The following is a 16822-nucleotide window of genomic DNA, read 5'->3' on the forward strand; positions in this document are numbered from 1 at the left end:
GGGACCCCAAACATCTGAATGAATTAATTCAAGAGGTATGATACGTCTCCAACGTATCTATAATTATTGATTGTTCCATGATATTATATTGTCTGTTTTGGATGTTTAATGGGCTTTAATATACATTTCTATATTATTTTTCGGACTAACTTACTAACCAAAGGCCCAGTGCAAATTGATGTTTTTCCTATTTCAGTGTTTCGCAGAAAAGGAATATCGAAGGGAATCCAAACTGAATGAAACCTTTGGGAGAGTTATTTTTGGAACAAACGCAATCCAGGAGACCTGGAGTGGACGTCAAGGAAGCATCAAGGAGGCCACGAGGCAGGGAGGTGCGCCCCCCATCCTCGTGGGCCCTTCGTGGCTCCCCTGACCGACTTCTTTCGCCTATATATACCCATATACCCCCAAAAACATCCAAGAGCACCACGAAACCCTATTTCCACCGCCGCAACCTTCTGTACCCAAGAGCATCTTGGGGCCTTTCTGGAGCTCCGCCGGAGGTGGAATCGATCACGGAGGGCTTCTACATCAACACCATAGCCTCTCTGATAATGTGTGAATAGTTTACCACAGACCTTCGGGTCCATAGTTTTCAGCTAGATGGCTTCTTCTCTCTCGTTGGATCTCAATACAAAATCTCCTCGATCTTCTTGGAGATCTATTCAATGTAATTCTTTTTGTGGTGTGTTTGTCAGGATCCGATGAATTGTGGGTTTATGATCAAGATTATCTATGAACAATATTTGATTCTTCTCTGAATTCTTTTATGTATGATTTGTTATCTTTGCAAGTCTCTTCGAATTATCGGTTTGGTTTGGCCTACTAGATTGGTCTTTCTTGCAATGGGAGAAGTGCTTAGCTTTGGGTTCAATCTTGCGGTGTCCTTTCCCAGTGACAGCAGGGGTGTGACGCCCCCGATTCAATTGTACACTAATCATGCATGCAAACGTGTACGATCAAGATCAGGGACTCACGGGAAGATATCACAACACAACTCTAAAAACATAAATAAGTCATACAAGCATCATAATACAAGCCAGGGCCTCGAGGGCTCGAATACAAGTGCTCGATCATAGACGAGTCAGCGGAAGCAACAATATCTGAGTACAGACATAAGTTAAACAAGTTTGCCTTAAGAAGGCTAGCAAAAACTGGGATACAGATCGAAAGAGGCGTAGGCCACCTGCCTGGGATCCTCCAAACTACTCTTGGTCGTCGTCAGCGGGCAGCACGTAGTAGTAGGCACCTCCGGTGTAGTAGGGGTCGTCGTCGACGGTGGCGTCTGACTCCTGGACTCCAGCATCTGGTTGCGACAACCAGAAAGAAAGGAAAGGGAAAAAAAGGGGGAGAAAGCAACCGTGAGTACTCATCCAAAGTACTCGCAAGCAAGGAACTACACTACATATGCATGGGTATATGTGTAAGGAGGCCATATCGGTGGACTGAACTGCAGAATGCCAGAATAAGAGGGGGGATAGCTAATCATGTCGAAGACTACGCTTCTGGCAGCCTCCGTCTTGCAGCATATAGAAGAGAGTAGATTGAAGTCCTCCAAGTAGCATCTTCAAGTAGCATCTCCAAGTAGCATCTCCAAGTATCATCTCCAAGTAGCATCTCCAAGTACCATCTCCAAGTAGCATCTCCAAGCAGCATCGCATAGCATAAACCTACCCGGCGATCCTCTCCTCGTCGCCCTGTAGAAAAGCGATCACCGGGTTGTCTGTGGAACTTGGAAGGGTGTGTTTTATTAAGTATCCGGTTCTAGTTGTCATAAGGTCAAGGTACAACTCCAAGTCGTCCTGTTACCGAAGATCACGGCTATTCGAATAGATTAACTTCCCTGCAGGGGTGCACCAACTTACCCAGCACACTTGATCCCATTTGGCCGGACACACTTTCCTGGGTCATGCCCGGCCGCGGAAGATCAACACGTCGCAGCCCCACCTAGGCTCAACGGAGAGGCCAGCACACCGGTCTAAACCTAAGCGCGTAGGGGTCTGGGCCCATCGCCCTGAGCACACCTGCACGTTGCGTACGCGGCCGGTGAGCAGACCTAGCAACCTCCATTACAAAGGAAGTTGCGTTAACGCAGTCCAACCCGGCGCGCGCCGCTCAGTTGCTGACGTCACGAAGTGCTTCGGCTGATACCACGACGTTGGGATACCCATAACTACTCCCGCGTAGATGGTTAGTGCGTATAGGCTCGTAGCCAACTCAGATCAAATACCAAGATCTCGTTAAGCGTGTTAAATATCCGCGAACGCCGAACAGGGCCAGGCCCACCTGTCTCCTAGGTGGTCTCAACCTGCCCTGTCGCTCCGCCACAAAGATCCACACAGAGGGCCGTTGGGACAAAGGTCCTTTCAGCCCCCTCGCGGGTACTCTTCGAGCTGACCCGACTTTAGTCACCATCTGAATAGTATGTATGTATGTATAGTATATACCCGTGATCCCCTCCCACGTGATCACGGCCCGATAGTATAGCAAGGTAGACTGACAAGAATGTAGGGCCAATGATAAACTAGCATCCTATACTAAGCATTTAGGATTGCAGGTAAGGTATCAATAGATGTAGCAACAATGTCAGGCTATGCATCAGAATAGGATCAACGGAAAGCAGTAACATGCTACACTACTCTAATGCAAGCAGTATAGAGGAGAATAGGCGATATCTGGTGATCAAGGGGGGGGGCTTGCCTGGTTGCTCTGGCAAGAAGGAGGGGTCGTCAACTCCGTAGTCGAACTGGGCAGCAGCAGCGTCGGTCTCGTAGTCTACCAGAGAGAAGAGGGGGAAGAAACAATGAATACAATGCAAACAAATGCATATCGATGCACGACATGACAAGTAACGATGCTAGGTGTGCCCATTCGCGGTAGTAGGTGATAACGACGAAGGGGGGAAACATCCGGGAAAGTATTCCTGGTGTTTCGCGTTTTTGGGCAAAGGAGCCGGAGGGGGAAAGTTGCGAGTTCGATAGGTTAGGGGTGTGTGGCGGACGAACGGACTGCGTATCCGGAATCTTCTCGTCGTTCTGAGCAACTTTCATGTAGAAAGTATTTTCATCCGAGTTACGGATTAAAAGATATGATTTTCTAAAGATTTAAATCATTTTCTGATTTTAATTAGTTATTTAATTCCAACATTATCCAAAACAGTGAATGATGACGTCAGCATGACATCAGACTGGTCAGTTGACCAGTCAAACCAGACAGGTGGGTCCAGTGGGACCCACATGTCATTGTTAGGGACATTAACAGACTTCTAAAACTAACTAAATGGGTTAATTAGTGTGTGGGTCCTAGCAGTCAGTGAGAGATTAATGTTTTAATTAACTAATTTAATTAATTAGCAGTTTATCTATTTGTTTTTATTTTTATCTATGGCATGGGGCCCGCATGTCAGTGCCACTGGGCTGCCCAATCGTCACGTTGACCCAGTCAACAGGTCAACAGGGGGGCCCTGGGCCCACCAGTCAGTGGCCCAGGTGGTGCCACGTGGGTGCCAGGTCGGCACCCGCCGGAGACGCGCCGGAGCTAACTCCGGCGACCAAAACAATGTCGGCCCCTCGCCGGAGTTGGCCGGGACCGTGCTACAGGGCTCGGTTTCGAGCGCGCGTGGGTGCGTTCGAACGGTCACTCGACCGCGCGTCGAGTGGTGGTGGTGGCATCGCCGGACCTGGCCGGAAACGTCACTGGCGACGAGGTCTGCGGCGTTGCGTTCGGGCGCTCATCAGGGATGGCGCTAAGAGGCACGAGAGGGGGCGTGCACGTGCGCGTTGAGTCGGGCGTTTGACGCCGCGTCCATCTATGGTGGCGGCGCGGCCCGTAACGGGCTAGGATGACGAAGGCGAGAGGCCAAGCGGACGCCGGTTTTCGGCCGCGGTCGGAAACGAGGCTAGAGGGCACGGGAAGGCACGGGCTCGAGCTCGTTGGGCTCATGGGATCATGAGGAGCTCGATGCCGCGCCCAGGTGAGCGCGACGGGGGCCATGGCCACGGCGGCGAGGCGATCCGCGGCGACGGGCTCATGGCAACGGCGACCAGGGAGCTACAGCGCGCGAAGAGGCTAATGACGGGGAACAGGAGACGGAGAAGCTCACCGCGCGGCTCACACGTAGGCCCGTGATGGTTTAGGAGCTGAAGAACATCGTCGGGGAAGAAGGGGATCGCCGGCGGTCGTCGAGGAAGAAGACGAGGCCGGGGCAGCGTTCGTGGGCGTCCTGCGTCCTGCGTCTTGACGTGGAGACGTAGCCGAGGGAGGCGGAGCGAGCGGACGCGTCGGAAGGGCTTGGAGGTCGCGGCGCCGCGAGTACTACGGCGGTGAGGCCATGGCGGTGCTCGGTTGCAGTGGGGAACGAGCGGGAGATGGATTTGGAGGGGAGAGGGAGAGGCGCAGGAGCCGAGGCGAGTGTGGGGGCGAGTGGGGAGGGGAAACCGAGGGGGCGCGGCGTGGCGACCTTATCCCCTTGTCTCGTCGCTGGCGAGGGGGGGTTCGGCTGGGACGTGCCCTGTTCCGACCCGGGTCGGGGGAACAGGGGAAGGGGACGCGGTGCGGGAGCTGGGCCGGCTGGGCCGGCCAGGCTGGCTGCGGGCCAGGGGGTTGGGCGGTGGCCGTGCGGGTGGGTTGGGCTGCCTAGTCCAGGGGGCTTCCCCCCCTTTTTTTGTTTTTTTGTAATTTCTTTCTTTTATTTATTTTCCCTTTCAGTTTTATTTAGCTTTAGGGCATTTAGGAATTTTATAAAATGGTGTTTGCTTCACCATAATTACCAGTGCAATATTTGGCAAACCCCGAACATTTTCGCTTTGACTTTTGAAAACTTAGGGTGTTTGTCACTAATTCATATTTTGAATTAGCAATGATTTTGAACTACCACTTGGTTAGCAACAGTAACACTGATGACATGGCATCATTAGAAGAGTTTTACTGTAGCCTAATTATCCGGGCGTTACAAATCTCCTCCACTACAAGAAATCTCGTCCCGAGATTTAGGAGGTAGAAGGAAACAGTGCGGGGTATTCATCACGCAGGCGATCCTCTTGTTCCCAAGTGGCTTCATCTTCAGAATGGTGCGACCACTGAACTTTGAGGAACTTGATCGCCTTCTGGCGTGTGCGGCGTTCAGCTTGGTCGAGAATGCGGACCGGATGCTCTTTATAGGAGAGGTCCTGTTGCAATTCGAGCACTTCATGATCCACTGCTCGGATTGGGTCCTTGAAGCAGCGACGGAGCTGCGACACGTGGAACACATCGTGAACCTGACAAAGGTTCGACGGAAGCTCCAGTTGATATGCCACTTTTCCACGCCTTTCCAGAATAGTGAATGGGCCAATATAGCGAGGAGCTAGCTTGCCCTTGATCCCGAAGCGGTGAGCACCCTTCATTGGTGTAACGCGAAGATAGGCCTTTTCGCCAGGTTGATAGACCATGTCTTTATGATGACGGTCATAATTACTCTTTTGACGTGACTGAGCAGTCTTGAGATTCTCGCGAATAATGCGGACTTGTTCTTCGGCATGTTGGATAATATCCGGACCGAAGAGTGGACGTTCCCCAGTTTCTGACCAGTTCAGAGGGGTTCGGCACTTTCGTCCATATAACACTTCGAAGGGGGCCATCTTCAGACTAGCTTGATAGCTATTATTATAAGAGAACTCAGCATACGGGAGAGATTCCTCCCATTTCTTGCCGAAGGAAATAACACAAGCTCGAAGCATGTCTTCGAGAACTTGGTTGACGCGTTCAACTTGCCCTTGTGACTGAGGATGAAAAGCAGTGCTGAAAGACAGATGAGTGCCCATAGCTTCTTGGAAACTTGCCCAGAATCTTGAAGTGAATAAACTGCCATGGTCTGAACTGATAACCAGTGGAATACCGTGAAGCGAAACAATTCTGGACATGTAGAGAGTTGCAAGCTGACTAGCAGTGATCGTTTCTTTGACCGCCAGAAAATGTGCAACCTTAGAAAGTCGGTCAATGACGACAAGAATAGGATCATTACCCTTTTGCGATTTGGGAAATCCAGTAACGAAGTCCATCTCGACATGGTCCCATTTCCATTCAGGAATAGATATAGGTTGCAGAGTTCCAGCAGGCCTTTGATGTTCTGCTTTGATACGACGGCAAACGTCACATTCAGCAACATAACAAGCAATGTCTTGCTTCATGTTAGACCACCAGAATCTCTGGCGGATGTCTTGGTACATCTTTGTACTACCAGGATGGATACATAGAGGCGTATCATGTGCTTCTTTCATAACCTCCTGAGTCATATTCAGGTTTTCCTTCTTACACGGCACCACTAGGCGGTCTTGGAAGTACAAGGCACCATCATCAGCAATAGTGAAGAATGATGGTTTTCCTTCTTTGAGGTCGCGCTTAATCTTGTGGACTTCAGAGTCATATCCCTGTAATGTCTTGATGGAGCTCATGAGATCGGGTTCGACAGCCAGGGTATAGAGGGAACCCTGGGAAACAACACGGAGATTCATCTTGCGGCTCTCAGGAGGAGGGGGAGTGAGAGCACCAGGAGGAACAATATGGAGGTTCAGCTTCCTGAATTCCTCAACAAGTGAGGGCTGAACTTTGTGAACCTGGAGGTGGTTGCAGTAAGACTTGTGGCTCAAGGCATCAGCCATTACATTAGCCTTGCCTGGTGTATAGGAAATACCCAAGTCAAAGTCTGCAACAATCTCCATCCATCTCTGCTGACGGAGGTTCAGGTCTGGCTGAGTAAACAGATACTTCAGACTTTGATGGTTGGTGAAGATCTCGCAACGATTACCGAGAAGGTAATGTCGCCACTGTTTCAGTGAATGGATAACAGCAGCAAGCTCGAGGTCGTGAACTGGGTAGTTCTCTTCATGAGGGCGCAATTGTCGAGAGGCATAGGCAATCACTTTGCGCTCTTGCATTAGGACACAGCCTAATCCTTGACGGGAAGCGTCGCAGTAAATGACGAAGTCCTTCTTAGTATCAGGTGGAGCTAGTACTGGGGCAGAAGTCAACTTGTCTTTGAGTGCCTGAAAGCTTTCCTGACATTTGTCTGTCCAGTGGAACTTGACGCCCTTATGCAATAGGTTAGTCAGGGGCCTGGCGATCCTGGAGAAGTTCTCGACGAATCGACGGCAATAGCTGGCGAGACCGAGAAAACTTCTGACTTGCTTAACGTTCTTCGGAGGAGTCCAATCAAGAATAGACTGGACTCGTTCAGGGTTGACGGCAATACCATCCTTAGAGATGACATGCCCGAGATAGGTTACTTCGGGAAGCCAGAATTCACATTTGGAGAACTTGGCGTATAGTTGATGCTCTCGTAGCTTTTCCAGCACAAGACGAAGATGTTCAGCATGTTCCTCTTCGTTCTTGGAAAATACCAGAATGTCATCCAGATAAACCACGACGAACTTGTCGAGGTAATCCATGAATATATAGTTCATCAGGCAAGAGAAGGTGGCTGGAGCATTGGTTAAGCCGAAAGACATGACGGTGTACTCGTAAGAACCATATCGAGTCACAAAGGCAGTCTTTGGGATATCCTTTTCACGAACACGGATCTGGTGGTAACCCAACCTCAAGTCGAGTTTGGAGAACACTGACGAACCAGCCAGTTGATCATACAGATCATTGATCCGAGGAAGAGGATACTTATTCTGAATGGTAGCTTGGTTTATAGGACGGTAGTCTTGGACTAATCGGTTTGTCCCATCTTTCTTCTTGACAAAGAGAGAAGGCGCTCCCCAAGGAGAGAAACTTGGGCAAATGAAACCACTGCGAAGAGACTTATCGATTTCCTCCTTAAGCTCAAGGAGTTCATGCGGCGGCATCTTGTAGGGTCGCTTGGCTATAGGAGTGGTGCCTGGTTTCAAGTCGATGACAAATTTGACAACTCTAGCAGGGGGAATCCCTGGGAGTTCTTCAGGAAAGACATCTAGGAATTCACGCACGACGGGAATGTTTTCAATGCCCTTGAGTGGTGCAGCGTTCAATGCGTTTAAGGCATAAAGCCTGGCCTCGGCATTCTGAACCAGATGAGCATCGTAGCTAATTATTTCATTAGAAGGGTGTAGCAGATGGACGGTCTTAGTGGCGCAAACGATACAAGCAGTATGCTCCTTTAACCAATCCATTCCCAGAATGAGGTCAATGTTAGACGACTTCAGGATAATGGGCGAGGCGCGAAATTCCAACCCTTCGATTTCCACAGGGACGTCGATGCCAACCATGGAGGTCTGACATTGTCCCGCGGGGGTTTTTACCACTACCGAAGTGTTCATCTGCCCACATCTAACATCGTGCTTGTATGCAAAATCTTCTTACATGAATGAATGCGATGCACCTGTATCAAATAAAACGGATGCTGGTATTGAATTTACGAGGAGTGTACCCATCACAGTAGCAGGCTGGTCTTGGGCTTCGTTCAAATCAATGTGGTTGGCATGAACACGACCATAAGACTTGGCATGATTGTTGCGGGGCGGGTTGTTTCCACGGCCAGCTGCTGGATGGGCCAGTTGATTCTGTTTCTGATTCTGATAGCAGTTCCTGGCAAGGTGACCTGGTTGACCACACTTGTAGCACAGACCATTATTGGGAGTGGGAACAGGTGCTCCGGGTGGTGGAGCTGGAAGTCTTGGCTGCCTAGTTGGAGCAGTAGGCAGACGAGGTGCAGCATAAGACTGCCTTGGGGCAGGTGCACTTGGACGGTACATGCTGTTCGGGATCCCTATCTTACGCTTCTGCGAGGGCGGGCCCGAAGATGAGCCTGAGTCACGGTTGCGCCTTTGAGAGCTTTGGTGTTCCTGCAGACCAATCTCGACATTGATGGCCTTATTCACCAAGGTGGCGAAATCGGCAAAATCATGCACCAGAAGTGCGAGCTTGATGTCAGTTTGAAGGCCGTCACGGAACTTCTCCTGTCTACGTGCATCAGTTGCAATGTCTTCTTCGGCATAGCGGGATAAGTCCAGAAATTCCCGCTGATAAGCTTCCACAGTTTTGTTGCCCTGGGTGAGGTTGCGGAACTCACGCTTCTTCCTGTCCATGATTCCTTGAGGGATGAAGCGGGCACGGAAAGCAGCCTGGAAGTCTGGCCAGGTGATGATTGTTCCAACTGGCAGAGTACGCCTGTGGCTGTCCCACCATTGAGCTGCGGGTCCCTTCAGGAAGAAGGAAGCAAAAGTGACATAGCTGGCAGGGGCTACATCAGCAGACTCCATCTCATAGGTGATGTCACGGAGCCAGTCATCAGCATCCAGCGGCTGGGTTGAGCTGCGGTACACACTTGGGTTGAGGCGTATGAAATCCTGCAGAGTTGTTATGTTTGGATGCTAGTTCATATTGGGGCGAGGAAACTGAGCCATCATGTTTTCCATGAACTAGTGATTCATCTCAAGCTGTTGGATCATACCAGCCATGTACTCAGGCGGTGGTGGGAAGTTGCCACCACGACCACGACCAGCTGGTCTAACCATCCTGCTAGTATATAACAGGGGTAGTTCAGTATTGAGAAATTTGCATAGACAAGAATCATTCATGATGAAACATGCATAATGAAAGGAGCACGACAGATACCACATAGATAGTCGGCATAGCTTACAAAAGGGGTCGGACATAGAGCTCAGTACACAGAGTTCAGTACATAGACTAAGTCATTATAGGCGGCACGCAGGCTCGCGAATGCATCTAATACTAATGAGCAAGACTACATCAGTCCCAGGAGGTACTGTGAAGGTAGCTGTAACCTGACAACTAGTAGTGAGGCAACGGATAGTCCTCCATGTCAGTGGCCTGGGGGCCGCGGATACTCTGGTGTAGAACCCGTCGCTCAGGTGGCAGAAGAGGACCAAGTGCGGGAGAGTAGCCTCCCACCTCTGGCCATCCGACACCGTGGGGCATCACGGTCCTGGCTGGGTAGATCGCAAAACGCGGCAGCTGTCCAGACCGGACAAAGGGGTGCAACAACGTCAGAGCCCTGTAAAGGTGCTGACAAGTGGTGTACAACTCATGGCGAAGAGCTCTGTTAGCTCGGTCCAGCCCATCAGCATGCAGAACCAGACGCTGATGGTGGAAGGGCTCTCGGGTGACGGTGGAGTAGGCGGCAGTGTAGTATCCCTCCGCACCAACGTCAGATGCGATAGGAATGTGCCTGAAAGGGGAAGTGTCCAATGCCTGATACTCTCCACGAAGACGTGTTAGAGCAGCATGATCAGCATCGTGGACTGCCATATCGATAGTCACCCCAACACCATGTGCGGTGTGTAGCACAGTAGTGGAGTCATACTCCCGAGAGTAGAGGTGGACGATGGCTCGGTACTGCTCCTGGTTAAAGTCCTGGTACTCCTCAAAGACGGTGTACTCAGGGTGCCAGCGATAACCCAGATAGGTCATCATCTCAGCTAGCACGGCAGGTGATCCTGAGGCACCAATGGCCGTCATGTGGCGGACGACCTGCCTCGTGGGTTCCATCTGAAAACAAAGATGTTTTAAGGGAGTCAATGACAGTGTGGAAATCATCCAAAATACTATTCCAAAGAATACTATGGCTTTATCCAACTTTGGGGTGAATGGGGTCGCGGGATCTTAGTGGTAGTTAGTAAATTCGTTTAACCCGAGTAGAAAAGAATTCAGAGTCCCAGAGTAAAGGTCGAGGAGTAAAAGATCCTAGTACCACACAATGGCGACGTGGGCCCGTAAGGCTCACAGCCAAGTTAGTAAAAGTTTTTGCAATGTCTAGACTCGACTTCGGCCAAGGAGTGTGGAAGGGGGATTCCTACAGGCAGTCGGCTCTGATACCAACTTGTGACGCTCCCGATTCAATCGTACACTAATCATGCACGCAAACATGTACGATCAAGATCAGGGACTCACGGGAAGATATCACAACACAACTCTAAAAACATAAATAAGTCATACAAGCATCATAATACAAGCCAGGGGCCTCGAGGGCTCGAATACAAGTGCTCGATCATAGACGAGTCAGCGGAAGCAACAATATCTGAGTACAGACATAAGTTAAACAAGTTTGCCTTAAGAAGGCTAGCACAAACTGGGATACAGATCGAAAGAGGCGCAGGCCTCCTGCCTGGGATCCTCCAAACTACTCCTGGTCGTCGTCAGCGGGCAGCACGTAGTAGTAGGCACCTCCGGTGTAGTAGGGGTCGTCGTCGACGGTGGCGTCTGACTCCTGGACTCCAGCATCTGGTTGCGACAACCAGAAAGAAAGGAAAGGGAAAAAAAGGGGGAGAAAGCAACCGTGAGTACTCATCCAAAGTACTCGCAAGCAAGGAACTACACTACATATGCATGGGTATATGTGTAAGGAGGCCATATCGGTGGACTGAACTGCAGAATGCCAGAATAAGAGGGGGGATAGCTAATCCTGTCGAAGACTATGCTTCTGGAAGCCTCCGTCTTGCAGCATATAGAAGAGAGTAGATTGAAGTCCTCCAAGTAGCATCTTCAAGTAGCATCTCCAAGTAGCATCTCCAAGTATCATCTCCAAGTAGCATCTCCAAGTACCATCTCCAAGTAGCATCTCCAAGCAGCATCGCATAGCATAAACCTACCCGGCGATCCTCTCCTCGTCGCCCTGTAGAAAAGCGATCACCGGGTTGTCTGTTGAACTTGGAAGGGTGTGTTTTATTAAGTATCCGGTTCTAGTTGTCATAAGGTCAAGGTACAACTCCAAGTCGTCCTGTTACCGAAGATCACGGCTATTCGAATAGATTAACTTCCCTGCAGGGGTGCACCAACTTACCCAGCACACTTGATCCCATTTGGCCGGACACACTTTCCTGGGTCATGCCCAGCCGCGGAAGATCAACACGTCGCAGCCCCACCTAGGCTCAACGGAGAGGCTAGCACGCCGGTCTAAACCTAAGCGCGTAGGGGTCTGGGCCCATCGCCCTGAGCACACCTGCACGTTGCGTACGCGGCCGGTGAGCAGACCTAGCAACCTCCATTACAAAGGAAGTTGCGTTAACGCAGTCCAACCCGGCGCGCGCCGCTTAGTTGCTGACATCACGAAGTGCTTCGGCTGATACCACGACGTCGGGATACCCATAACTACTCCCGCGTAGATGGTTAGTGCGTATAGGCTCGTAGCCAACTCAGATCAAATACCAAGATCTCGTTAAGCGTGTTAAATATCCGCGAACGCCGAACAGGGCCAGGCCCACCTGTCTCCTAGGTGGTCTCAACCTGCCCTGTCGCTCCGCCACAAAGATCCACACAGAGGGCCGTCGGGACAAAGGTCCTTCCAGCCCCCAATCCGTGAATCACTCGCGGGTACTCTTCAAGCTGACCCGACTTTAGTCACCATCTGAATAGTATGTATGTATGTATAGTATATACCCGTGATCACCTCCCACGTCATCACGGCCCGATAGTATAGCAAGGCAGACTGACAAGAATGTAGGGCCAATGATAAACTAGCATCCTATACTAAGCATTTAGGATTGCAGGTAAGGTATCAACAGATGTAGCAACAATGTCAGGCTATGCATCAGAATAGGATCAACGGAAAGCAGTAACATGCTACACTACTCTAATGCAAGCAGTATAGAGGAGAATAGGCGACATCTGGTGATCAAGGGGGGGGGGCTTGCCTGGTTGCTCTGGCAAGAAGGAGGGGTCGTCAACTCCGTAGTCGAACTGGGCAGCACCAGCGTCGGTCTCGTAGTCTACCGGAGAGAAGAGGGGGAAGAAACAATGAATACAATGCAAACAAATGCATATCGATGCACGACATGACAAGTAACGATGCTAGGTGTGCCCATTTGCGGTAGTAGGTGATAACGACGAAGGGGGGAAACATCCGGGAAAGTATTCCTGGTGTTTCGCGTTTTCGGGCAGAGGAGCCGGAGGGGGAAAGTTGCGAGTTCGATAGGTTAGGGGTGTGTGGCGGACGAATGGACTGCGTATCCAGAATTGTCTCGTCGTTCTGAGCAACTTTCATGTAGAAAGTATTTTCATCCGAGTTACGGATTAAAAGATATGATTTTCTAAAGATTTAAATCATTTTCTCATTTTAATTAGTTATTTAATTCCAACATTATCCAAAACAGTGAATGATGACGTCAGCATGACATCAGAGTGATGTCAGCAGGTCAACTGGTCAGTTGACCAGTCAAACCAGACAGGTGGGTCCAGTGGGACCCACATGTCATTGTCAGGGACATTAACAGACTTCTAAAACTAACTAAATGGGTTAATTAGTGTGTGGGTCCTAGCAGTCAGTGAGAGATTAATGTTTTAATTAACTAATTTAATTAATTAGCAGTTTATCTATTTGTTTTTATTTTTATTTATGGCATGGGGCCCGCATGTCAGTGCCACTGGGCTGCCCAGTCAGCACGTTGACCCAGTCAACAGGTCAACAGGGGGGCCCTGGGCCCACCAGTCAGTGGCCCAGGTGGTGCCACGTGGGTGCCAGGTCGGCACCCGCCGGAGACGCGCCGAAGCTAACTCCGGCGACCAAAACAATGTCGGCCCCTCGCCGGAGTTGGCCGGGACCGTGCTACAGGGCTCGGTTTCGAGCGCGCGTGGGTGCGTTCGAACGGTCACTCGACCGCGCGTCGAGTGGTGGTGGTGGCATCGCCGGACCTGGCCGGAAACGTCACTGGCGACGAGGTCTGCGGCGTTGCGTTCGGGCGCTCATCAGGGATGGCGCTAAGAGGCACGAGAGGGGGCGTACGCGTGCGCGTTGAGTCGGGCGTTTGACGCCGCGTCCATCTATGGTGGCGGCGCGGCCCGTAACGGGCTAGGATGACGAAGGCGAGAGGCCAAGCGGACGCCGGTTTTCGGCCGCGGTCGGAAACGAGGCTAGAGGGCACGGGAAGGCACGGGCTCGAGCTCGTTGGGCTCATGGGATCATGAGGAGCTCGATGCCGTGCCCAGGTGAGCGCGACAGGGGCCATGGCCACGGCGGCGAGGCGATCCGCGGCGACGGGCTCATGGCAACGGTGACCAGGGAGCTACAGCGCACGAAGAGGCTAATGACGGGGAACAGGAGACGGAGAAGCTCACCGCGCGGCTCACACGTAGGCCCGTGATGGTTTAGGAGCTGCAGAACATCGTCGGGGAAGAAGGGGATCGCCGGCGGTCGTCAAGGAAGAAGACGAGGCCGGGGCAGCGTTCGTGGGCGTCCTGCGTCCTGCGTCTTGACGTGGAGACGTAGCCGAGGGAGGCGGAGCGAGCGGACGCGTCGGAAGGGCTTGGAGGTCGCGGCGCCGCGAGTACTACGGCGGTGAGGCCATGGCGGTGCTCGGTTGCAGTGGGGAACGAGCGGGAGATGGATTTGGAGGGGAGAGGGAGAGGCGCAGGAGCCGAGGCGAGTGTGGGGGCGAGTGGGGAGGGGAAACCGAGGGGGCGCGGCGTGGCGACCTTATCCCCTCGTCTCGTCGCCGGCGAGGGGGGGTTCGGCTGGGACGTGCCCTGTTCCGACCCGGGTCGGGGGAACAGGGGAAGGGGACGCGGTGCGGGAGCTGGGCCGGCTGGGCCGGCCAGGCTGGCTGCGGGCCAGGGGGTTGGGCGGTGGCCGTGCGGGTGGGTTGGGCTGCCTAGTCCAGGGGGCTTCCCCCCCTTTTTTGTTTTTTTGTAATTTCTTTCTTTTATTTATTTTCCCTTTCAGTTTTATTTAGCTTTAGGGCATTTAGGAATTTTATAAAATGGTGTTTGCTTCACCATAATTACCAGTGCAATATTTGGCAAACCCCGAACATTTTCGCTTTGACTTTTGAAAACTTAGGGTGTTTGTCACTAATTCATATTTTGAATTAGCAATGATTTTGAACTACCACTTGGTTAGCAACAGTAACACTGATGACATGGCATCATTAGAAGAGTTTTACTGTAGCCTAATTATCCGGGCGTTACAAGGGGCAGCAAGGCACGTATTGTATTGTTGCCATCGAGGATAAAAAGATGGGGTTTATATCATATTGCTTGAGTTTATCCCTCTACATCATGTCATCTTGCCTAATGCATTACTCTGTTCTTATGAACTCAATACTCTAGATGCATGCTGGATAGCGGTTGATGTGTGGAGTAATAGTAGTAGATGCAAAATCGTTTCCGTCTACTTGTCGCAGACGTGATGCCTATATACATTATCATGCCTAGATATTCTCATAATTATGCACTTTTCTATCAATTGCTCGACATTAATTTGTTTACCCACCATAATACTTATGCTATCTTGAGAGAAGCCACTAGTGAAACCTATGGCCCCCGGGTCTATCTTCCATCATATAAGTTTCCAATCTATTTTATTTTGCAATCTTTACTTTCAATCTATATCATAAAAATACTAAAAATATTTATCTTTTTATCTCTATCAAATCTCACTTTTGCAAGTGGTCGTGAAGGGATTGACAACCCCTTTATCGCGTTGGTTGCAAGGTTCTTATTTGTTTGTCTAGGTGCGAGGTGACTTGCATGTAGTCTCCTACTGGATTGATACCTTGGTTCTCAAAAACTGAGGAAAATACTTACGCTACTTTGCTGCATCACCCTTTCCTCTTCAAGGGAAAACCAACGCAGTGCTCAAGAGGTAACAAGGTACAGTAGTGACATGATAAGACGTAGAATACGGTAGTTGATGACTCTTAGCACGCTGACATGCATCACACACTAATGGTGAAGTATTTGAAGTAGAACATGGAAGTCATGGCTCCGAACAATGGAGGTGACCACATTATTGGTAGGGTGACCTAGACGTTGATGCCATTGCGAGGACAAAACTCGAACACTGGATGAAGCACGATGAGATGACGAGGACGAATCACGAGCAAAGGGAATCGGGTAGACCCCTCCCCGACTGCTACCTTGAAGAATGACGCGCCTGGTTGCTTTGTCCTTAACAAAGAAAAGACGACGGTGAAACTCAACAAACACGTCATTATCACAAACAAGGCGATAGACAGAAAGAAGATGCTCTCTGATGTGTGGAAATGCAGGATGTTGCGCAGTTTGAGAGATGAACCAGGTAAGCGGGAATGACCAATGTGTGAAATAGACAAACCTGCACCATTAGCCACTTGAACCTGGTCCTTACCATCATAGCGCTCGTGAACCTGGAGATGTTCAAGATCACTTGTCAGGTGATCTGTAGCCCCGGTGTCCAGTACCCAAGGATAGTCGACGGTGTTGGTGGAGGCCGAGTTGGCGGAGCGAGTGCTGTTGTCTTGGTCATAGCACTTGCGACAATCATCGGCCTCATGCCCCCAGTTTTTGCAAATTTGACACCGGGGGCGCCAGCGATTGTTGCAACGGCCACCGCCACCGTTGTTTCCGCCGTCACCCCCGCCTCCTTGCCGACCATTGCCAGTGTAGGAGGGGTTGCAGTCGTGGCCACCATTGCCGCCTTGGCAGCCGTGCCCGGGTTGGCTGTTGCCATCGGTCGGGCGACCCCCACCCTGGGAGGGGTAGGGCTCCGAGTAGGGAGTGCGTCCGCCCTGGCCGTAGGGGCCGGAGCGAGTCACGGCGTTGGCCGAGGGAGTCCACCCCTCCGACGCACTCTGCTGAGCCTGCAACGCTTCAAATGACAAGACGAGCGAGTAGAAGCTAGAGTAGGGCATAGGTGCGTTACTCACACCTAGGGAGGCGGCGATGGGGTTGTAGGCGGAGCCGAGTCCTGTGAGGATGTGATCAATGAGCTCATCATCACGAATCGGAGAGCCGGCGGCAGCCATGGTGTCGGCGAGGGCCTTCATCTTGTGCATGTACTCAGTCGCGGACATCTCCTCCTTCCTCAGTGTCTGGAGTTGACGCCGGATGTGACGGATGTTAGCGCGACTCTGCGCGCCGTACATGGCACCGA

This window comes from Triticum aestivum, chromosome 4A, assembly GCF_018294505.1.
Source record: "Triticum aestivum cultivar Chinese Spring chromosome 4A, IWGSC CS RefSeq v2.1, whole genome shotgun sequence".
In the NCBI taxonomy this organism is placed as follows: Eukaryota; Viridiplantae; Streptophyta; class Magnoliopsida; order Poales; family Poaceae; genus Triticum; species Triticum aestivum.